This window comes from Lipotes vexillifer, unplaced genomic scaffold (genome assembly GCF_000442215.2).
Source record: "Lipotes vexillifer unplaced genomic scaffold, Lipotes_vexillifer_v1.1 scaffold269, whole genome shotgun sequence".
Lineage (NCBI taxonomy): Eukaryota > Metazoa > Chordata > Mammalia > Artiodactyla > Lipotidae > Lipotes > Lipotes vexillifer.
The window spans coordinates 593168-617570 of record NW_006799885.1 but is presented as its reverse complement, the minus strand read 5'-3'; the positions used below and the strand labels follow the sequence as shown (position 1 = coordinate 617570).

The window sequence follows — 24403 nt, the reverse complement described above, 5'->3', positions numbered from 1 at the left end:
TCATAGTACTTGTTAAATACTATGGTAAAATAATTTCATGTATTGAAACAAATTTAGTTCCTTTAGGAACTTAAATGGGACACCTGGAGTAGCTGTGTTATAATATGGAAGGGAAAAACATTTATTAAGCACCTAGTGTGTGACAGGCACTGTCCTAGGTCCTTTATATATGTTATCTTGTATAATCTCTGCTGCTGTGAAGTAAGTGATATTGACTCCATTTTATATGAGGAGTCAAAGAGATATTAAATAACTTGGCCAAAGGCTCAAAATAGAAAATGGACAAGCCAGATCCAAACCCAGGTCCAATAGAATTTAAGGCCAATGAACAGCATCACAATTTGCCCATTTTCCTGGGGTAACCTGTATGTAATTTTTACTTCATGTATTTCCCCCACTTGCCACAGGTAACCAATCAATACATCCTGTTCATTTTATCACCTGAGTATTTGTCAACTTTATTTACGTTTCTCCATCTCCACCACCAGGGCCCTTGTTCAGCCATCGTCTCTCCACAGCCCTGCTGATTTCCTGGCTTCCAGTCTGAGCAGTAGTTTTCAACCCTGGCCATATAGTAAATAACTGGGGTAGTATTTCTAAGAAAATTGCTGCTGTGTGGGCCCCACTCCAGACTAATGAAATTATAATCTGGTGTAGGGGGGTTTAGACACTGATATTTTTTTAAAGCTCCTGGGTGACTCGAATATGTATTCAGTGTTGAGAACTACTGTATTAGACCCTTTTACAATGTAAATTTTGCCACTAAAATCCCTGAGTAGCTCCTCCTTTCTCTCAGGATAAAATCTGTACTTAATATGGCAGTTCTTGACCTGATCCCTGGGCTTACCTTGCCAGCCCTTGTATCTTGCCCTGCCCTTGAATTTATTTGTAAATCACATAAAATTACTTTAAAATTATAACCTCAAGGGCTTTCCTGGTGGCGCAGTGGTTGAGAGTCCGCCTGCCGATGCAGGGGACATGGGTTCGTGCCCCGGTCTGGGAAGATCCCACATGCTGCGGAGCGGCTGGGCCCGTGAGCCGTGGCCACTGAGCCTGCACGTCTGGAGCCTGTGCTCCACAGAGGGAGAGACCACAGCAGTGAGAGGCCCGCGTACCGCAAAAAAAAAAAAAAAAAAATTATAACCTCAGGGATGTTTATTTGTATTCCAAATCAGCCTTTTGCTTAAAATGTTCTTCCTCTAGGACTTCCTATCCAATAATGATCAATAAACCCTTAGGTGCCCTAAGAAGCTATAAATGGTCTTAATAAAATAAACAATTATTTTATGAAGCTAATAGGGCTCTCTGATATGGCTGACTGATATTCTTTAGACAAATCTATTGAAAGAACAAATGGACTCTGGACAATCAAAATTTGAGTCTTCCTAGTAGTAATGTTGAAACCATCATGAATTCCTTGGATTCTCATTTCATAATTTACATTCCTAAATGTATCTGAGGGTAGAGTAAATAATGGTGAAACAACTTATTTTGGAAGCGTTGTGATATTTAATCTGAGAAAAGGATATTTTCTTTTTTAATGTTTGATGAAAAGTTAACTTACCTCTATCATTCCAAGCTCTTTCATGCTATCATCCTTGCAAAATGCTTCAGTAACTAATTAACAAAGAAGTTATACTCTTATTAATTCCTTCTTTCAATGAATAAGAGTGTTTCTGTAAGATTAAAAGGAGGCTAGCACTTTTATGAATCTCTTCTTATTAGATAAGCTGGATGTTATTTTATTCAATGGGCAATAAGAGTAAAACATATTGACCTGGCTTCTGAGTAGACTACAGTGAAGGTCTCCACATTTAGGTGTTTATCAGAATCACCAGGGAAGCTTTTTAAAAAATGCAATTTTCTCAGCTCCACCTTAAATTTATTGAATAAGAATCTCTAGGTTTAGACCCAAGAGTCTCTCTCTCTCTCTCTCTCTCTCCTTTTTTTTTAAAATCAGATTCCCAAGGAATTCTGATGCACGGCCAGGTTTAGCAACCACTGGGCCAGAATATATTTAGCAATGGGAGGAGACATAGAGTAGCCTGATACCTATAGAAGTAACCCATTCACCCAACTGAGATAAAATATTGCTTTTAGAGTCCTAAGTAATCAGACGCCTGGTAGTCAAAAGGAAGAATGAAAAATACCACTCTGATGACCCATATTTCTTCCATTTTCCTTAAACTTGAGCCATCCCCAACCCACTGAGACTTCTCTAACAATAATAGGTCTTTAGTAGTAATAGCTCTAACAATAATGGCAGTAACATTGATTTTACAGGAGGCCCTGTTTTATACACACACACACACACACACACACACACACACACACACACACACACATATGGAGGAGATATATATATATATCCTCCATTTAATCTTCAATACACCCTATGACGTAGGTATTGTTATATGTGGGCAATACAGGAGGAAAGTGAATAAGCAAGTTACCTACCCCAGGTTATCCCAAGTAGGCATGATGAACTCAGCTCAGGCAGGCTGACCCCATAACCCCACTCTTAACCACTCTGCTCTCTCCCTCTAAACATGCCATGTGCTTTTTTTTTTTTTTTTTAAAAAAACATGTACTTTATACAGTTCCATTTTCCCCTCATGATGCTTTCTTTGCCAAGAATCCCTTACTTCCCATTTTTCTCTATTGAAATCCTACTTTTTCTGCAAAGCCAGCGTCAACACTGCCCTTTCTTTGGCCCCTTGTCCCCTTATCTTCTCTGCCCTTAGACCAAATGAATTGTCCTTGGCTTTGTATCCAAGGAGGAAAAGCAAACTATTGTTTATTAACCATCTACCGAGAGCACTATGTAAGATAAATAATACGATGTCTATGTTATATTTGGGCAAAATGAAATTCAAGAAGGTAGGTGACTTCCCAGAGCCCCACTATGTGTGGAGAAAGACAAATTTGCATCCCAGTCTGTCTGACTCTGGCTCTTTAGGCCATGATATGCTGTTCTCTCCCTTGACATGTGGTTTATGTCCTATCACAGCACGTATCATGCAAGCATATTATATCCATCTTTGAAACCCTTGTTCCAGAAAAAGTGCTGTGCATATACTATGTGCTCTGGAAAGTGTTTGATGAATGAATTTTGAGGTTCTTCCAATAATCCAGGTCTTGGGAATTTTTATGGCGCTAAACATATAGTTGACAAACATGGTTAAATTTACTTTCTCCTTGCTCAAAGGAGAAAAGGATTATCTCACAAGTCATCAGAAAAAAGCCAGATTAACCTATTAGGGGAGTTACTAGATCCTCTCTCTCCGGCCATTGTGTGCTTCAGTGACTTTATTTGCCTTACGATTTCTCTCTGTTTGGAGTAACCATTTGGATAGACAAATAAAAGAGATGAAAGAAAGGAAGAAGAAAGCATGGAAAGTAAGAAGAAGGGTTTAAAATAATTTTTGTTTTTACAAAACCAAGTTTTCCTCCATGAAAAGTACCTCTGAACTCTGTGGGGGAAGATAAAACCATGAAGGTTGAATGTTCGTATTTGTTTGGCATGCTTGAGAAATCTACATTCTTCTTGTCTCTGTGCCCTGCAGTTTTAATGTAGAAACAGACAATTCTGACTTGACCTTAAGTGCCTCACCAATCTCCTCGGGGGACTCCCTTTAGGAATATGAGCTGACACCACCTTGCCTGAGTTTCTTTCAATCAATAACATGGCGGAGCACACATGATACGAATAGGCAGGCCGATAAGAAATAAAAGCATATCTGTTGATACAAATGGAGCGATAAATGGACGGGTTTCTATCCAAGGACTTTGAAGGGGAAATCAAGGAGGAACAAGATGATGGCCAAATGTGAATGTATAGCAAATTAATTTTTTTTCTGAGGGACGGTTTCTCTTTCATTACCAAGACCAAGAAAATGGTCTCTTTCATTACTTGACCAAGAAAATGGTCAAGTTGTTCTATGCCTAAAAGGAATTTGTTACTCTGATTCTTGGAATAAAATAAGCCTCTTGGGAGTGTGCATTTTGTGACTGTAAATCTGCAGTGGCAAAATGGCGTTAATTTGACTGACTGGAAATATTAACCACATTATATCAAATAACTGCCAGAAAGAATTCTCTACCATGCCCTGTGACTTTATTTTAATTGATTTTTTTTACTTTCAGCTTCTGTGATTTTTGTTTCTTCTGACACATGTTTATTAAATGCAGGAAGAAAATTGTTTTGCAAATTATTTTTAGTGTGTTTATCTTGTTTAAATTGGTGGGTTAACTCTTTTTCTTCAGAATTCCAACCTCTTTTATTTTCAGGCTCGATACTGCTGATTTAGCTTTTTGGGCCCACTAATGGCATTATTGTCCACATCAGCAGTCTCCACAATTAAGCTGTATGCTTAGCAGTATCATTTGATGTTTCACAAAGATTTGAAAGTCAAAATTGAATATGATTGATTGCTGCGAGATATGTTAATATTAGGATTCCTGAGCTCTGGTGTAGAATAAATCATTCACTGTAATAACGAAGATAATGCCTCTAACATTACTCATTTTATGGTCTATCAGTAATCAGGCCTTAGGAATAAGCCTCATTTGTCTGCTGTGGAGCCCTCATATTATACGAATCACAGGGTGACTGTTCATAGAAACATCATTTAGGATAGTAGAATTTACCTGTCAGTATTACCAACAATGATATATTCAAAAGGATAACCTCATTTCCTTTATCAGCCTTTCTTTCTATTTACCCAACATTGGATGTTTAAAAATGAAGCTGTTTTATGTTTCACATCAGAGTTTCCATAATGCATGCTGCAATCCAGAAAAAAAAAAAGTTGTTTTGTTATTTTTTTAACTATACTTGTCCAAGAAAAACCTACTACTAATAATGTAAACCAACATCTTTTGAATACTTACTAAGTGCCGAGAACTGCATCATGCATTTAGCATGTATAAGTTTATTCATTCCTTACAATAACACAAAGGCATGTAGGTACTGTCTTTATCCCCAGTTTACTGAGGAAACCTAGGCCCAGAGAGGTTAGATAACTTGCTGGGGTGATAACTTGCTAGGGTCACACCGATTGTCAGTGGTAGAGCAGGATTTGAACCCAGGATGTCTGGCCCCAGGGCCCATGCTCCTAACTAATATAGCAGACCTGCAGGAGGCATATGTGAGAGGTTTAGTCCCTGTCCTCGGTGGCTCACTTTCTCATTTTGGTGATAATAATCATGAACAGGAAGTCATAATAAAAGATCAGCTACTAAGTTGCAGAATACATCCCCCAGATATGTGCTGCAGGAATTCAAGAAGACAAAAGGGCTAGTATAGGCTGGGTAGCATTCAGAACAACTTGTCATTGTTTAGTTAAAATGAGATGCCTAGAAAAGCTTTAAAATTCCCAAACACTGAATGTTAATACTGGAAGTAATTTTATAGACTGCGGTATCTTTATGTTTTACACGTGATTCTACGTACTGGTAGGAGTATCTCTTAGTGATTTTAATTTACTCCCAGATTATTTTGAATATTTATACTTTGGGGTGAACTTTGCATTTGTAGATCTCTCACCTGTGAAATAAATTGAATTTACACCTGATAAACGTGTTACACAATGCCAACTTGCTATCTAGCGGGTTTGTTCCAGAAGGAAGGAACGGGTACTAGTTGTATTCTTTCATAGTCTCTAGTCTTACTCCTTTAAAGTTTTAGGCTGAACGAAATGATCCTTCTTTTTCTTCAGTTAATCAAGTCAGTGCAGTGTGACTACCTATGTAAAAATAGCTTGCTAATTTAATGTCAAAGTCTAGAGTGAATTAATTTCACATCGTGGGTTGTCAACAGCTTTGCATATTTTGGCGGTTCTGGTGAAGTAAAGCCCTGTGTAACTGTACCAGTGACAGAACATTTGTACCATTAAGGCTTCAAACTCTTATTCAGCTGTCAGCACATGGGCACTTTCTGGAGCCAGATTCCCTCACGCTGTGCACTGCCTGCAGCTCGCCGGAAGCTCAACTTTGACTAAAAGGGTTGATTTCTCTTCTCTTACCCTTGTTCTCATTTAGTGTTAAAACCTGCTTAAAGCCCTCCCTTCATTCTGAAAAGTACACAGGCATGTGTCATCTCCTAAACCATGGTGACATGGAGGTAAGGAGCTCCAAAGAAATGCTGGACATCTGAGCGAATAGTTGATTAGAGAGGAGTCTGGCAGTGTTAATTGTGAGCCGCAGTATAATGACTGCTGAAACCAAAGCTTTCTGGAGGTTTTCAAAACTTGAGTAAAGTTTTTAATACTGAGCAATAGGGTCAGTGTACTGTGGTGGAATTTAAAGTGGTTTTTTAGACAGCGATAGTTGTTTTTTTTTTTTTTTAGTGGAGTTTAGTTGATTTACAATGTTTATTAGTTTCAGGTGTACAGCACAGTGAATCAGTTACACACACACACACACACACACACACACACACACACACACTCTTTTTTAGATTCTTTTCCCATATAGGTTATTACAGAATATTGAGAAGAGACTTGGCTTTTGTCACTTGCCACTTTTGTTGTCTGATTACAGACTCATTTGCTATATTGACTATGTGTGTTGTTGTTTGTTTTGTTTTGTTTTTAATGTTTGTCTGCCTGAAGCCACTTGGTAATGCAGAGCAGATAGAACAGCCTAAAGAACCAGAGAATAATAGATGGAGACAAATGTTGGATACAGTGATGAATTCTTTAGCCAACTCCCACCAACATAGCACAATGAAACAGAAACTTTTATTCGTGCAGGCTCTGACAATTTGAGTTTCAGTGATTCTTTTCAAGTAAAATTGTAGAAAAGAGCTCCCAAATTTTATCCAATGGATAACATTACAAACCATTTAAAACTAAAAGTGACGTTCAGTGTCTGCACTGAAGAATTCATGAACAATTGACATTTGTGGACCTGCACCATCTAATACACTACTAACTAACCTCATGCGGCTAATTAACTTTAAATTAATTAGAAAATTAAATAAAATTTAAAATTCAGGTCCTTAGTTGCACTAGCCACATTTCAAGTGTTTAAATAGCTACATGTGGCTACTGGCTATTGTGTTGAACAGTGCAGACTGGAACTTTTCCATCATTGCAGAAAGTTCTAGTCGACAGCAATGCACTGGACAATACTAGGGAAAGCCAAATAAGTTTTCGTTTGTTTCTTTTGTTTTGTTGGTTTTGGTTTTGGCTTTTAGTTATCATTTTAACATATTTTTTTTATAGAGGCAGAGACTATAACTGTTAGGAGAATTAGTGTGAGAATTTTGTATTCATCTTGGTGTCACACTTTTATGATATTAAACAGCTCGCAGATCTATACATACATTATTCCAGTGACTCAGGAACTGAACAAATATCTTGTAGATTAGCTAAGCCATGTTTTTTAGGATGCGTAGCAAAAAAAGCCTTGCTTATAGGTTGCTCAGAAGAGGAAAAGATCTGAATATGGAGTCAAAGGATAAAGTTTCTTTGCCCCTAATGTATTTATAACCCAAGTACATTTTCAACACAGGGTACTCAGAAGAATTTTTGTCTGCATGATAAAAGGCAAGACCAAGAAAATCTGGAAGGAAATACTTAGGAAAATAGACCCTTTTCAATGAAGGGAGAATAAGTATTTTTTTAAGTTGTATAAACCTATTTTACTCTAAAAATAGTAAACTCTGGTAAACTCTGGATAAGACGGGTGGATTGTATCACTGCCAATTTCCCAGTTGTGATATTGTCAATACTAAACTTGTGCAAGATGTTTACCACTGGGGAAAACTGGGTGAAGGGTACATTGATCTCTCTGCATTATTTCTTATTACTGCATATGAACCTACAATGATCTCAAAATTATAAGTTTAAAAAAAGAAAAATAATAACTTGCTGAAGTCCTCATAGCTATTAGGAAACAGAGCTAAGACTCAGACTCTCTGATTCCAGAATTTGAGTGCCTAAAGCATTGCTTCGTTTGAATAAAATTACTATATATTGAGAAACAGTAAATATATACCTACCCACCTTTTGGAGCTGGAGCAGAACTTTCAGATATTGATAAGTTGGTAACCATCCCTATAATTTTGAAGCATTATTTATCAATAATAAGAAAATTTTGGTTTATTAAATATCTGAGGTTGAATTTAATGATTTAATTTAAGTTAATGATATAATTTAAAACTTCTGTTACCTGTGCTTTAAGTAAAGATAAACTTTAATTTTAAATTCAGTCATAAAGTCAGCTACCGTCAATCATGAGGCACTAAAATAATATTTGGACATAACTTTGTGATTTTAAAATCATTATATGAGTTTTTACTGTATTTTACACAGTAAAATACAGTTAAAAAATCCAGATAAAAATAAAAATTAAAAATGCATATATAGATATTTGAAAAAAGGAAGCAAATATCTGACATTGATTAATTCAGTGTTTATATAAATATAAGATAGTGTTTTGTGCTTTCTAGGAGTACAAAAGATATTATTAGTGAACCATAATTTTTTGGCAAAATTTTATATTTTCTATATTTACTGGATTTTATGCTATAATAATGTGATCTTAATATATAATAAACAGAGTTAGAATTACAGAGTCCCCTGATACTTTGCTCGGTCTATGGATCTCATGACGTCAGTTTCTGCCAAGGATTGGCAGTCTGCTTTTTGGGTGGGGAGCGGTTTACCTTGTTGGATACTCTCCAATGAAAGTAGTATTAGAAAGGAAATGGAAGAGGCTTCCACTGTGTATACTGGCTTTTTTATTTATTTATTTTTTTTCTTAAACTGTGTACTTGTCAGGATCTTGGACAAGAAGCAAGAATCACTGACCTAAATCCTCTTTGTGATTTTGCTGTGGCAGCCTCATATTAATTGGCTCCATCAAAATAACTCTTCTAAAGCCTTCCAAGCCCATTCTTCCACCTTACCTACAAAGCACGGTTTTGACTTAGCTTGAAATAAATAGTGAACATTTGACCTACCTAAAAAAACCCTTCATCTGACTCTCTGGCATTGGCTCTTTTTAGAAATGCAATAATCTCTCAACCTACCCAACTAATACTCATTATGGACCAATGATGTGTGAGGCGTTATACCTGGCGTTGTGGATGGAGGTAAAAAGATAGTTAACACATTTGCTTTCAAGAAGTTCAGAGAAGAGAAGGATTAGTTTTAGTGGCAGGAGTAGTAGTGGTATAAATAGTAGCAGCAGTATCATAGTACTTTCTCTGTGTCTGTCACTATTCTAATACTTCATGTTAACTCATGTAATCCTTGTATCAGCCCTATGAAGTAGGTATGTTGGAGGTTGGAGGGAACAAAAAGTGCCCACTGAACTGAGAAGGCATCTTGAGACTGAAAAATGAGGCAGGCAGCTCCATGTAATCAATGGATCAGTGTATTATAGGGTAACTTACAGGGTGAGATTGGGCAGACCATGATGCAGAAGCATTCGCAGCTGCACTCCATACTGCCAAGGGGCCATTGAGATAATTTTATAGTTAACCTACGGTATGGAGTATGTGCTTGGAAACAGGATGTTCATTCCTAAGTCAAGACTCATGAATGAGTAATTAATCTTGTGGGCACTGAGAATTCCTCAGCGGTTTTCATCATTGTTTGGGGACTAACAGCATAGAGGCCACCTGATCCTAATGATTATTGAACAATATCTGTTAACTACAAAGCTCTCGACAACAGAAAACTAAATTACTGGGTAGGTTCACAGAAGGACGGGAGAAACTGTAAGGGCCCAAGATGGCGTCAGCTATGTCAACAGCCATCATAGGTACAATTATTATGTCCATTTTACAGATGAAGATACTGAGGTACATAAGGGTTTAATCATTATCTAAGATCATACAACAGATGGTGCTAGAATTTGAACAGAAGTAGTCTGGCTCCAGAATTCATACTAGTCTGTATTTTCATATGAGGGGAGTCTTGAGTGTGTCTTCAGTAATGGATAGGGAAGATCATCCAAAGAGAGGCATTGCAAGTAATTCTGCTTGACAGTCACTTAATCAATGCCCATCGTGTGGAAAGCACTGCAGAAATGAATAATATGCAGACACTGCAGTCAAGGAACTTATAGCAAGTTTACATACTTCCTGATGATCTATTTGGGGGCTGTTTGAGAAAGAAATATAATTTCTGTTTGATGGTTTATTTCACAGTTTTGTGGTCCATTGTGTTTCTCATTGAAAGATCCACAAATGACAAAATATTTTGCTGACATTTTTTTCTTTTCACCTTCATTGAGTGCCTACTAAAAGTTCGGCAGCACGTGGTGAGGCCCTCAGGAACAGTAATAAACGAGATAGACCATCCCTCCCCTCAAGGAATTTTCATCTAGTGGAGAAGACAGTTAAACAAGTATCAAAATAAAATGTGGGCAATGCTGTGAGAGAAGATAGGGAACTATCTGAGTATGTAAATAGAGACTTCAACCTTCAGGAACCTCAGGAGTGCTGATGCCTGAAAGATGAAGCGTCAGTCAGGGAAAAGGCGGGTGGGAGGTAGAGAGTAGGGAAAAAAAAATGTTCCAGGCAGAGGGAACAGCACACACAGGGGCCAGCACAGAGAGAGAGCCTGGTTCACTTGATGAACTTAAGGGCGAGTGGGGCGAGCAACCTGATCAGATTTGCAGACTCCTGCCTTGTCTGAATCATCGTGGGGAAGTTTCTCTTCCTCTTTAAGCTTCAATGACTCCATTTAAAGGAAAGAGAAATACAGTACCTCCCTCTTAGGGTTGTTAGAAACATCGAATGAGATCACGCCTTATAAAGGACCAAGCGCGGAGTAAGTGCTGTAGAAAACTTCGTCATTATTAACTTAGAGGAGCCACCTTGACTGCATATGGAAGATGGTTTGGAGCAGGGCTAGACTAGAGGTGCGAACTAATTAGGAGGCTGGTACTGTGATTCAAGAGAAAAAGAACATTGGCCCAGAGGAGCGTAGCAGTGGGATGATGAGAAGCAAATATATGTTGCAAAGTTATTTTAGAGGTGGGATAGAGTCCTTGGTGGGTGTAGATGTAGCAGGTGAGAGGGAGAGGAGTTAGGGTTGACTCCTAGGTTTCTAGTTTGGGGTCACTGGGTGGGGACAGAAAGACAGGTTAGAAATCCAAATCCAACCTTGTAATGTACAGTTTGGGAAAATTAACTCTATGGATGTGGATGAGCTATTGCTAGGTAGTCAGTGACAGAGCAGACTGGAAACACTTCTGAATTCCTGTCCAGCATCCCTTCAGTATGACGCTAAACTTCAATAGCAAATACCATTTCTAAGAAAACCAAATTATAAGAGAAGCATATCTTTGTATGGAATGCCCTAAGGCACTCGATATATATTCAATAATGGAAAGTTTTGATTCTGTGTAGCTGTGTCATATCTATAATAAACTTAGCTAATAAATCAGGAGTGCCTCATACACTCACTGGGAGGATTGTTCATTTAAAAAAAAAAAGGGCGCTATACCTTCTCAAATGAATCTTCATAGTCAAGCCAAGTATAACTGACTTATTGATGAGCTAGACTCTTATTGGGTACAAGCATAAAGCAATATTACTGTCACTCAGTACTTGTTTTTACACTTGCTCTGTGAAATAATTCTTTCCCCTTTTTGGATAAAATTTCAGAAAAAACCCATAGTTTCTCCAGTCACTTTCAGGTATTAAAAAGTCCAGCGTACTAGGAGAAAACACGGGAGAACATCTTCTCAAGTCACAAAATCATAACTATATCTGAAAAGATTGATCAAATGGACTTCGTTAAAATTAAAAACATCTGTCCAACAAAAACTACCATTAAGAGAGTAAAAGGCAAGCCACAAGTCAGAGAAAATATTTCGAGTACACACATTGTCGGGTATCCAACAAAAGATTCGTATCCAGACTATGTAAATAGCTCATACAATCAATAAAAAATATAGGTGACACAATAAGAAATGGGCAAAGATTTGAATAGACATTTCATTGAAAATGATATCCAAATCTTCAGAAAGCATCTAAAAAAGGACTCAACATCATCAGTCATCAGGAAAGTGCAGAATGGCTAAAATTTAAGGAGATTGTCAATAGCAAGTATTAATGCAGATGCCCGGTAACTGAAATTCTCATATATTGCTGGTGGGAGTGGAAAGTGGTTCTAGTACTTTGGGAAACTGTTTGGCAATATCTATGAATGCTAAATGCATGCCTACCCCTGACTCAGCAGTTCTACTGTCACGTATATACCCAACAGATGAGTGCACATGTCCACCGGAAGGCATGTTCTGTAGCAGCTGTTTTTCATAAACCAAAAGGGAAAAATTCAAATGTCCATCATTAAGGAGTGGATAAATAAGTTGTGATGTGTTCATACAATAGAACACGACATATGAATGGAAAATATGAGCTACTGCTCCACCCAAAAACATGGTTAACTCTTACAGACGTAAGATTGAGCTGATGAAGCCATACACAAAAGAGTTTATACGTATGATTTCATGTATATGAAGTTCAAGGTGAGAAAAATTAACCCATGGCGATGAAAGTAAGAATAGTGATGACTTTGGCTGAGTGGGACTTGACTAGGAGGAAGCGTGAGGGATCTTTCTAGATTACTAGAAATGTTTCATATTTGGATCTGTGTGACAGTTACCCAGGTATATATGTATGTGTATGAGATATATATGTAAAAATTTATACCATGTTTGATGTACTTCAATAAATAGAGAAAAAGCCTAGTCCAGTCTAATGTCAAAACTTCAGTCTCTTAGCTAATTGAAAGCTTTTCCCGTTTCTTCCCCTCTCCCATCGACTCACGATCAGCCATCTGCAGTAAGGAAGGGAGAACTGTGATAGGTTTCTTCTCTCATCCTTGGGCCACCTCCTGTCCCATTCTTGAGCCACTGTTTTTGTCCCTTCCAGGATCAGGTACATGGGGGAAGGAGGGACCAGAGAGGAATGGACACAGTGATGTGTCTTGGCTTATAATCGGGCTTTGCTGCCCTCCGAGTGTGGCCCATCGCCAAAGTCCAGCTCTTTCTCTCGTGGGGACGCTTCTGTGGGTTTTTCAGCAATCCTGCTTCACCAGGAACCTCCCAGTACAGCATTGCCTGGCATGGGCAGTGATCCTCTTACCACGCCAGCCGCAACCCTTGGCCTTTAGTGATCTACTCCTATGGCTGGAGTCCTAGTCAGAAGGACTCAAGTCCATGTCTTCCTTGGGTCACTTGACCCAGAGGAAAACTGACATGTCTTTGCCTGGCCAGTGGAGAACTTGCAGTTTGCTCCCTCCCATCCTCTCAGCTTTAAGCTTCTCAAGGAGGGAGCCAGGGCCCACTCTCTTGCTTTATATTATTGCCATGAGGATAAAATAGCAATGAATTATATGTATACAGAAATAGACATGCAAATACACACGTACACATACAGACATATTATACACATAGTACTTAGAACAAGGTAAGTGTGCAAAAAGTGTTAACTCCTTTCTTCTATCTTCCTGGACTAGGTGACTTTTCACTCCCTTTCTTTCAGTAAAACATCTTTCTTTAGTTATAGGCTTTGGGTAGAGCAGAGAGGGACAGGGTTTTAGGATTCATTGTAAAGATGTATCGTGTCCTTGGAGTTTACTATTTGGAAACTTTTAATAAAGGTGCGCTATATTTGAAATTAAACCAGGTGTGGTAAAATAATCATATCCCTAGAGTTTAGAAAGACCAGAATTTGAATCCCAGCTTCACATTTCTAGCCATTCAGTCAGCATATTTATTGAGGGCCAGCTTTGTGCCAGGCACTGTTGTAGGCACTGAGAATACAGGGGGAAATAGACAAACAATATCCCAACCTTGGGGACCTTCGCTGGGGGGTAGGAATAGGTGAACAGTAGTGGTAATAAACACAATAAGCAAATAACTAAATATAATATCAAGTGGTGATAAATTTTGTGAACAGAAATAAAGCAAGATAAGGGAATAGAAAGTAGGTGCAGGTTGGGGTAGATAAGGCAGTCAGGGAAGGTCTTCTAAGAGACCTGAATTAAGTGAGACGGGAAGATCTAGGAGAAGGTAAAAGAGGAGTTTGCAATATTCCACAAGCCAAAGAACAAAGTGTTTCAAGAAGGAGGAAGTCGTATGCTGTTGAGTGATGGATAACATGAGGGGCTTTCAGTAGCCATGTGACCCCTGGACACGTTATGTACCTTACTGGAGCAATATTCAATAATAAATTTCTAAGGATTGAGATAATTTATGTAAATCACCTGTCATATACTAGGCGGTAACTGAAGATTTTCTTCACATTTCATGTGTGTAATAAAACATGAATTTAAAAATTTACAGTGAAAGATATTTTTTAAATGGCCTCAATTCCATTTCTCACTGAATTTGCAATATCTTCAATTAACTGTACATAAGCCAAAATATGGAAGTCAGTAAGTTAAAGTATAATTGTTGTGGAACTGTAGCTTTGTCTTTTTTAACAGACTGTATTAGTAAGTAGTTAATTTGATATGTCATGTGTTTAAATGTGTCAGAATTTTCACATTTAAACTGGCAGAGATCATGTGTTAAAGAATAAGAGCTAAGAAATTCAGGTATTTTAGCATTCACAGGAGACTGTTTTGCTAAATTACAGTTTCTATGAATGATCAGCAAATTATTTCCAGTTAAATCTAAGAAATAAGGAAATTGATTTAATTCTTATCTGTTTCAGGCATTCCCTAATGACTTAGCATTGATTTATAAGCATGCTTTCAATTTTATAGATTTGGCTAAATAATATGACATTTGATCTAGCCTCTATAGAAATGACAAAATGAGACTGTTAGATACTCTTTAAAGTAATATGAAATTATGATATCTTTTTCTAGATACTTCACAATATTTATGTCACCTAAATTATTTTATAAAAGTCAGGCATTAAAAATTCCACCCAGATAGTGCTGAACAATCAGGATATACATTCAAACATGTGCATTTAAATCTACATAAATGTAAATATGTTTTTATGCACGATAGTTTCCTGCAGAAGAAATCGGTATGCTTTTTGAAAGCGCGACTCTCACTCTTAGATGTTTAAAAGCTTGTCGGATATCTTACAGGAAAGGAAATAGAGTCATTTTACTTAAAGTCAATCATTTCTCCAAATTTTCTTGAGCACATTTATGTAGGTACTGAGAGAGATCTTTCTCACGTTTTAAGTACAAAACACACGAGCTGCTACCCCAGCTATCCACTAGAGAAAGGGAGAATAACTAAATTTCTGCAGCAATGTGTAGAACTACGTTTATTGAAATCCCAGTGAAAGCTCTTGTGTTTGGGATAATAGGGAAAATTCAGTAAGATATCTTAGATCGCATTTTCAGTCATAGTCCTTGTACTCTCTGGTCGGTGCCTAAATAATGCTTCATTCATTTAGAATGGAATTTCACACCTCAGAAGCCAGCCAGATTTGGGGATTACAAGACATTTTATTTCAAATAATGTTGACTACTCCTTGTTGTAAACATAGAATCCATTGAATTTGGTTCAGAGAGCCTAGAGCTTGGTGACCCCATTTAGTTACTTTTCCTCAAATATGTAAGGAATGGATGTGTATTCTAAAGTGTGTGGTTTTAATGAATTAATGTCAGCCTTTCATATATCTATTTTTGAGACTTTTTCCCCTAGTTATACTTTTGGTTTCATTTCAAGTACTTTTTTAAAATTCAATTTCCAGTTATTATAAGAAGTTAATTTATACATTGAGGATTACTCATATTTGCTCTCAAAGATTTTCCTCTTTTCACCTAGCCTGTGTTTTCTAAAAGAAGACACAGTCAAATGTTTTTGTTCCTCTTAGGAAACCCCTGACCGGCCCACAACACTGGCTACTGCTGTAGCTGTACATTTCTATACATAATTGATGACTTGAGGCCCAGCAGATGGCACCAGTACACAAGCCATATAGATTACCATACAGTGAGGGGTCTTAGGTCTTTGAATTTTCCATTTTTGAATAGAAATAACTCCTTGCCAAGTAACAAAAATTCCAGAAGGAGTAAGTTTGCCATACTAATAAATATTCTCCAGAGAACAAAACGTTCGCCAGCAATAGAAGATTCGGACAGTCTTAACCTCCTAACTTTACTACCCTACCCTCCACTCCAACCATCTCTCAACCTAGCAGCCCTGGAAATGTTTGGTTTGGCTAACATTTTGGTAATATATTTTTTAAAAAGTTTAGTGCTGAGGAAAGTTAAAATTCCAAATGCCACTTTTTGGGGTATCCCTTAATCTAATTGCCCTTTCTGGTTCTTTGATTTACTAGAAGGTGAGAAGGCTAGTAGATATAACTGGTTATCTTATGAGGAATTTGTGAGATTCTTGTCGCCAGAATGGTGCTTGTTACATCTCATTCATCCTGCCTATCCTAAATGCCATGAGCACACTTCCTTGTGTTTAGGCCTTTGTACACGCTGTCCCCCCACTTACCAGGTCACTTCCAGAACCTTCCACCTCCACCGGTCTCTTGGCCCTTCCTACTCATCATTCTGGCCTCAGTTGAGACATCACCCCTTTCAGAATCCCTCGTTCAGTTAGGTGAGGTGAACAGCCCTTCCTCCCCCCATTATTTGGCCTCTGGCTTTTTACTTTGCCACAACTAGACCGTAATTTCTTGTAAAGTAGAGACCAGGCCACCTTTAACATTGTTTCCCCAGCTTCTAGGATATGGCTGACATAGAGTGGTGTCCAATAGTTATTTGTTGAACAGAACTACAGAGATACTAACAATGTAAAATTGAAATTAAACATAAAAATGATGAAATAGATTGTTAGGTTTTAGATAAGTCGTCGGAATTTGTAGTATTCCTAGATTTGCACCTTGTTTTTCTTGTAGTAACATACGTTCTTAAGAATGCTGTGATAACAGAAAAAAATAGATTTGAATTACAATTATGTTTTGTGTTTAAAGACTCATGAGACTAATTTGTAATTTCAAATGACCAGGTTAATATAAATAAAACCTGTGTTTGTTAAGAAATAAACATACTGAAAACTTTTAATGAAATTAAACCAGATTGGGGAGGAGGACATGTATCTATTTAATTTGGAAAGTTTAGGCTCATTGCTTTATGTGGGTTCACTTCCTTTTTAAAAACTATAATTTCTCAAAGATCAGAGGTTTTTTTTTCTAAATCTTAACATGTGTACTATCTAGTTCTAGAGGTCTAGAAGAGAACATCGTTTTTGTCATTATTTCTTGGATCCCCTTTTACTTTTGGAAAACAGAATGTACAAATGTCTTTTTTTTCTTTTAACCGATGAAACATAGAAAGCTACAAAAGCACTAATGCAAAAATGACTGTTGTTTTTTAGATACCTTTAATTCCAGAACGTATTACACAGTTCCCCGTTAGAGTCACTCATCAATTTGCTAATTAGCTTCCTAAGCTTTGTAAATCATTTGTTGATTTCTATGGGAAATACTTTTGAATGGCAACCTTATGAGTAGAAATTAGGCCCACAAACGACAGTTATTATATTACAGGCTTTAGAATCAAACTGTTGAGTTCATATCCTGACCTCAAAAATGACTGTTTGACCTTGGCCAAATTGTCTAACTGCTGTGTGCCTCGATTTCTTCTTCTGTAAGTGGGGATAATAATTGTACCTATCCACTGGCTTATTTTCAGAATTATGTTACATTCGTGAATTACATAGAACAGTGTCTATGCTCAGTAAATACTCCCTATTATTATTATAATTATTAATCAGTCCTAGAAGCAAGAAATCATTTATTCCTCCATTCAAAAATATTAATTGAACTCGTACTATGTCCTAGGCATTTTACTAGGTACAGGGAATACAGGATGGAGTGAAAATAAGAATGACCCCTGCCCTCATAAGCTTACAGTCTAGTGTAGGACACACAGATAATAATTTAAAAATCATACAAGTGATTGTAAAATTGCAACTATGGGAACTACTACAAAGGAGATCCATGATACCATAAGAGTGCATGTTCAGGGGAAATTGATATTGGCAGGAAGCCTTCCTTGATGGCTGAAGGAAACCAAAGTCTGCAGGTGGAAGGGAACATAGCCCAGTCAAGGAAACAGACCAGGGGCCCCGGGGCTGGAGCATGGAGAGCCCAGTGCAGAATGAGGACGGATGGAAATAGAGAGGTAGGCAGAAGCAGATCATACAGGATGTTGTAGGTCATGCCTGGTCTTTAAAGACGAGTTGGAAACCAATGAAGGATTGCATTTCAGTGTGGAGACTGGATTGGAGTCTCCCAAAGTATAAGAGGTAAGAGAAAGTGAAGAGCAATGACCCCTTTCTAGATGTAGCATTGGTCCCAGGCTACATTTTGAAATCCAAACATTTGCCATTGCACCCTCCTGACGCCCTCTCTGCTCCTTCTTCTACCTGAGTCATTTCACCTGGGCCCCTAGCTCTCCTGCCTCTGTTTACCCCTCTGCATCAAGCTTGGCAGGCTCACCTTGCCCGGATGAGTGCTTCCTATCCCCAGATGCTCTACCTTCCCTGATTTCTAACAAAGCTCATTTCGATAGAAGTTTTACATTCATATTAATATTTAGAGGAAAGCACCCTAACAGAATTTATTTAGACTAAGATGTGAGCAGCTTACCTCAAGAACAGGAAAGCTTGAGAAGGCGTTCTTAAGCTTTTTGGACCCCTTTACATTCTCAAGGTTTGTTGAAAACCCCAAGGAGCTTTCATTTGTATTGGTTAGATCTATCTGTATTTACCACGTTTGAAATTAAAGCTGGGAAATTATTAATTCATTTTTAAATAACAGTAAACCCCGTGATATGCAAACGTACATATTTTTATGAAAGATAACTCTATTTTCCAAAACAAAAAGAAAAACCAGTGAGAACAATACCATTATTTTACATTTTGCAAACCTCTTTAATGTCTGGCTTAATACAGGACAGCTGGAGTCTCATATCTGTTTCTGTATAAAATCTCTCAGTATCACATGTTGGGTGGCCTCTGGAAAACTTCGCTGTACAACTGTGAAAGAATGAAGGTGAAAAAGGCAAAGAGTGTCTTACTTAGTATTATCATGGGAGTTGTGTTTTGTCTCACTGAGCCCCCAAAATGGTCTTAGGGACCCTGGGGAACCGCTGCTCCAGAAGAAGGCATGCAATTAAAAGAAAACCAAGATGCTTATTAAGTCAAAAGATGCTCATGTGAGATGGCATTTCAGGCAATCTAAAAAGTGAATGAAAAGAATTCAGCAGTGTGACTCTAATCTGTTTCTGCCTTTCATCACCTCTTCTGTACATCTGGGTTTGAACGCATTAAATTCTCTAAAAATTCCAAATGATTTTCATGGTTTAGTAGAGACTCTCATGGATGTTTAGACAATATTTGAAATTCCTGAAACATGCTGGTTTTGCCTTGGTTTCTGGTGTAAGGCTTATTCCACATGCAAAGTAAATTGTGATTCCCTCTTGGCTTCCTCTAAGCATCAGGTCACTTAGCTTTCTACGGCACAGCCTCTCTTGGAGACCGCAGCTTCACCGTGTTTATCTTTCAAGAAGAACTGACTTGTGAGGTGTAGCTAAAGTAACAAGAGTATTGTTAATCTCTGTGCTGTCTTCCAGTTCAGGAATGACATGATTTTATATTATTTTCTTATGTGGCACACAAACTCTTTCTGAAGACAGCTAAAAATGTTTGGAATGATGCATCATTTAAAAATGAGTTTGGCTTCTCTCAATAACAAGCTCAAAGGACCACATTCCTTTAGATGAGTTTTGTTGCTTTTGTCAAAAATTTATTTTTGTTCCTTTTAATCACACCTTGTACCGTAATATAAATTCCACCATCACCATGTACCCTTTTAAAATGTATGTTAATCATATATTTCTATGCATTCAATAGTAAATGCTTCACCCCTCCACCCACACCCCATTAGAGGGGTCATACAAGTGGCTCCAGGGAGAGAAGACCCTGCCACTAGAGGGAGGCTGCTAAATCTCTGTGTTTCGTTGAACCAGTAGCTTGTCGCAGAGAGTTAACTCTCTTGACCACTACAGTTTATCTCCTGAATCATTAGTGATTTCTGTTCTTTAAGGAGGGATATATGTGCAAGTGATGTAAACATTCTAGAAGGGCAGCTGAAACACCACTGGCACTCCTTCATTCGAACTGAAATTGGATTTTCTTTTCAAATACGTCACTCATAGATTAATGATTAGGGATGTGTTGGCCTTGGTCGGAGGTCACAAATAAGTGGCCCACAGACTTCATGCAGGCTACACATGTGCTTTCTTTGGCCTGTATAGGGGGGTGTCGGGGTGTGAGTGTGTGCACACATGTGCTGGTTTTGTTTTTCATCTGGATTTGAATGCCTATACTCTGTTTTTTCTAGGGTGCCCTCACTCCCTATTATTCTTACACATGGCCTGATTCAGACATTTACCTTGTCAGTCTGGCCACTGTCAGCCTTTGAATTACAACAAGCAGTCACATCTAGGGAGAATAGAAAAATAGAACCCAAGAACACAATGTGTACTGTGAAATAGGAAATTGCTTAATAGAAAATTATTTGATAAAAATACATAATTGCTGATTTTTTAATTCTTTTTCACACACACACACACACACACACACTGTATTTTAGTTTTACAGGAGATAAATAAACTGACAGCAAGCATTGTAAATGGATGACCACAACAGAAGCAACAATGATTGCAATTACCAAACACAAAACACACTCATACTATGTCATAATATTGACATTCAGTCCAGTAATCCTCCACTGTAACAGCTCCTTTACTTTGCAGTGATAATTGATTTGTATATTTTTTGCCTCTGAGTCTTTGTGGGATTTTTTTTTTTTAATTCAAACAGAAAGTCACAAAAATTATAATCATCCTCATCAGTTCACTGATTTTTTTATTCTTGCACACATATGAAAAAATAACATTAAAGATAAATGAAAAATAACTGATTAAGAAGCATGCCTCAAAAGTGACATGTATAATATAGAGATTTTTTAAATAGTTTAACATAGAAGCTAGAGTATGAAAGGGAGTCATGTCTTTTTGAAAGAGGTCATCATCAAAACTTTGCTTTTCTATTATGTTATTTTTATTGTTTACATGACATTAATTTATCTAGAAAAAAATATGTAATGTACATTTAAATATATAGAATCAACCACACAACTAACTAATCAAGTGCAGGTTGCAATGTTGGTTTATCTGGAAGGTCCCACAGCACCACCTAGTGCCCTGTATTTTATTTTGCATAATATTTTTATAAACTAAAAAAATTCTGATGATCACATTTTAATATCAAACCTTGCACTGAAATAAATATATGGTTTAAGCAGTATTATAAATAGAAAGAGAGAAAGTAATTCTTACATGTTTAATTGAAAAATTTTAAGTGGAATTCAAAAAAATGATGATTGTATAACACAGAACTATTATAAAAATTGACTAGTAAAAAAAAGTATTAGAATTTCTAATTCACAACTAAAGATGTTACCCTGTGTGTGATCTAATGGAGTTATTGGTAAGCTTTTTACCCAAAGCAGATGTTGATTCCTTTTTTTTCATTTGCTGCTCTATAGGAAAGGTAATTTTTCCAGGCTTCTTTTTGAAATCCATAAATTCCCAGTCTCCACAAATTAAAACACACTAAGTAATGACACATTCCACCGCTCTTATCAGTTTCAGACAAAATTATATAACCACTTTTAAAACTAGAATTTTGAGGGTTTTAGAGATGGAATGTTATAAAATGCTTCTACATTAAAAAATAAAATTAGTCAAATAAAAGAATGAGGTTCACTTACACATTCTTTTATGGAAAGCACTCCAAGAAATATAGTGAAGTAGGAGTACAGTAAGTATTTTTGTCTGATTATATGATTGTCTTAAGAAAACTATAAATTTGAATAATTTAAGAAGACTAGATGAATGGGTGGAAAGAACGATGGATGAATACTGTTATATTCTTTTCTGGAAAGAGTCACGAGAAACTGTTAACATCTCTGGGGAGAGTGGGGTGCTAGAAAATTTCACTTTTCATTTTGTACTTTTCCTTACAATTACTGTTTTTCTTATCAACTTTATTACTTTATTTAAGGTCAACAGGTGGTCTTTGAATATTAAGATTATGAAGCATTTCATTTTTCCTTGTAATATTTCTCTAAAAACAAAGACTAATTTTCTAATAAAAAATGAAACTAGTGTTATGAGACATGATAAGCATCTATCTTATAAGCTTATCTTTTCAGAAGGCTTCATGATACAGTATTTTTTATTAGTGGGAGTATAAGCTCCAAGAAGGTAAGGAATTTTGTCAGATTTGTCACACTGTACTCTTGACTTCTAGAATAGTCTCTGGCACATAGTAAGTGCTCAGTAAACAAATGTTGAATGTGTGAATGAATGAGAACATAACACATTATGTCCATATCTCTATAGTAATGAGATATGTTATAGTAGAATTTTACTCTGTTTGCAAATACATAAATACACATGTATAGTTGCATTCTTATATCTGACATCATTTAAAATATGAACATTGATAAGTATTACTTCAAAGTTTATAGTAACAAAGGAGTTAATTATACTTTGAGATGTTTATGGCTTTTTTTTTTTTTTGCCTATTCTTAGATTTTATGCATTCACATTAGCTATATCAGTCATAATGAAATTCAATCAAAATGTTTACTAAGGAACAGTACTCTCATCATTTACCTTTTATATTTCACTTACTATCTATCATAGTGACCTAAATGGTTGCTACTTTAAAGTTCCCACAATAACATTTATATTAATCATAAAATGCTAATTACTCATTATTAAGTATATTCAATTTCTAATTACATATTTAAAATTTCATGACATTTTATAGCTACCTGTTAGTGAAAATCCATTCATAGACACAAATTGTATTATTTTAAACATACAGTGGTTCTTACTGATGTGGTGTGCATAGATTTTTTTTTGACTGTCAAAGTGTGTAGAAGTTGCCCTCTACTGGGGAACTAGAAAAATTATGTTGACATAGATTTCCAATGTTCTTAAAGGCTCTTAGTTAAGTTCATTGATGTGATTTACCCGATGATCACTTCTTGCTCTCGGGCACTTTTAAGTTCCAAAGATATTGAAGTGATTAGCAGCATACATTTCAAAGTAAATATCTGATATGAAGATACCTACAGCTGTTTCTGAGTGAAAACATTGGCTTTTCCTTCTTAAAAACCCCTTAGTGACAACACCCAATAGTGTAGCTCCAGAAATAACTGTATAAGATGAATCTTTACTGAAGCATTAAGGGGAATTAGCTGTATATAATTACATAACCAAAAATGAGTCAGGACTGTTTTATCAACTCACCATAGGAATTTTGGGGATAAAAGTCTAAGCACTCTAAAAAAATTTAGCTAGCTCATTCGCATTTTCCTGGGTGTTAAGATGAAATTTAATTGTGCAGAAGTGATTTACTTACTGTATTAATTATTGAACTTTTTATACCAAAAAAATTACATGATCATAAAATGGCGAGGTCTGTATACCACTTCTTATAAGCTGGTACGACAATGTTCTTCCTCACCTCATCAGTGCTTTTCTATCTGCTTCCAGAAATCCTGTCAGGCTTTGGATAGCACTGCCCTAGAGAGGGTCAGGGTCTAAGATCCATCTTCTTCAGACCCCAGTATCACATTGTGTGTTTTTCTTCTCCTGCCTGCTGGTATTTAATAAAACTAAACACGTTATTAAGGAGAAACCTGTTTAAAACAGACATGGATGGTGGGAGTTGTGTTAGGAAAGAAAAGACTCCCAAAAGTCAGCCTGAATATCAGGATTCTACTGCCTCTGCCCTGATGATGGTGGGAGGATTTGTGGACCAAGGATTCTTACATGAAGAACAGACATTATTTAGGGGCCATCGGTTAATCCACCTGCATCCCTGAGCTGAAGCCTCTCTGAGTCATGAAGTTCAGGGCCACTTGGCTCTGGCTTAGGAATATTATAAAAACTAGAGTAAATCAAACCATTGATATATGAGACAAGGCAAGTGGACTGCAGCTGTCTCCATTCATTTTGTCCATCTTTATACTCAGTATTGATCGTCACAGCTAGATCTAGTGGCAGCGTGTGCTGTCATTTAGACACATCCAAAAGAAATGGATGGGCTATGCCAAGCCCATTCATTTCACATGTGTACACATGGTCTGGGTTTTTTGTTTGTTGTTTGTTTATGATAAAGGTCTATTAAGTTTGAACACTGGTTTTGACTAAACCATTAATTTGAATATCTTATTTAAAAGAAAATCAATGGGGCTTCCCTGGTGGCACAGTGGTTGAGAGTCCGCCTGCCGATGCAGGGGACACGGGTTCGTGCCCCGGTCCGGGAAGATCCCACATGCCGCGGAGCAGCTGGGCCC

General features: G+C 37.0%; 1 protein-coding gene across 1 annotated transcript in view; it reads left to right on the top strand.

Annotated features, from left to right (window-relative positions):
- SLC10A7 (solute carrier family 10 member 7) overlaps positions 1-24403 on the top strand; it is a 263505-nt gene that overhangs the window by 143243 nt on the left and 95859 nt on the right. The window lies entirely within an intron of this gene.